Source organism: Piliocolobus tephrosceles, chromosome 14 (genome assembly GCF_002776525.5).
Source record: "Piliocolobus tephrosceles isolate RC106 chromosome 14, ASM277652v3, whole genome shotgun sequence".
In the NCBI taxonomy this organism is placed as follows: Eukaryota; Metazoa; Chordata; class Mammalia; order Primates; family Cercopithecidae; genus Piliocolobus; species Piliocolobus tephrosceles.
In genome coordinates, this window is record NC_045447.1 from 3,179,316 (window position 1) to 3,179,867 (window position 552).

Genomic DNA, 552 nt, shown 5'->3' on the forward strand with positions numbered 1-552 from the left:
AGCAAGCACTTCCAGAGACCCAGCGAGTACTCCAAAGACCCAGCGAGCACTCCCCAAGACTCAGTGAGTACTTTCAAAGACCCAGCGAGTACTCCAAAGACCCAGCGAGCACTTCTGAAGACCCAGCGAGTACTTCCCAAGACCCAGCGAGTACTTCCAAAGACCCAGCGAGTACTCCAAAGACCCAGCAAGCACTCCCCAAGACCCAGCGAGTACTTCCAAAGACCCAGCGAGTACTCCAAAGACCCAGTGAGTACTCCAAAGACCCAGCAAGTACTTCCAAAGACCCAGAGAGCATTTCCAAAGACACAGCAAGTACTCCCCAAGACCCAGCGAGTACTTCCAAAGACCCAGAGAGCACTTCCCAAGACCCAGCGAGTACTTCCAAAGACCCAGCGAGTACTCCAAAGACCCAGCGAGTACTCCAAAGACACAGCGAATACTCCAAAGACCCAGCGAGTACTCCAGAGACCCAGTGGGTACTTCCAGCAACCCAGTAAGTACTCCAAAGACCCAGCGAATACTCCAAAGACCCAGCGAGCACTCCACAAG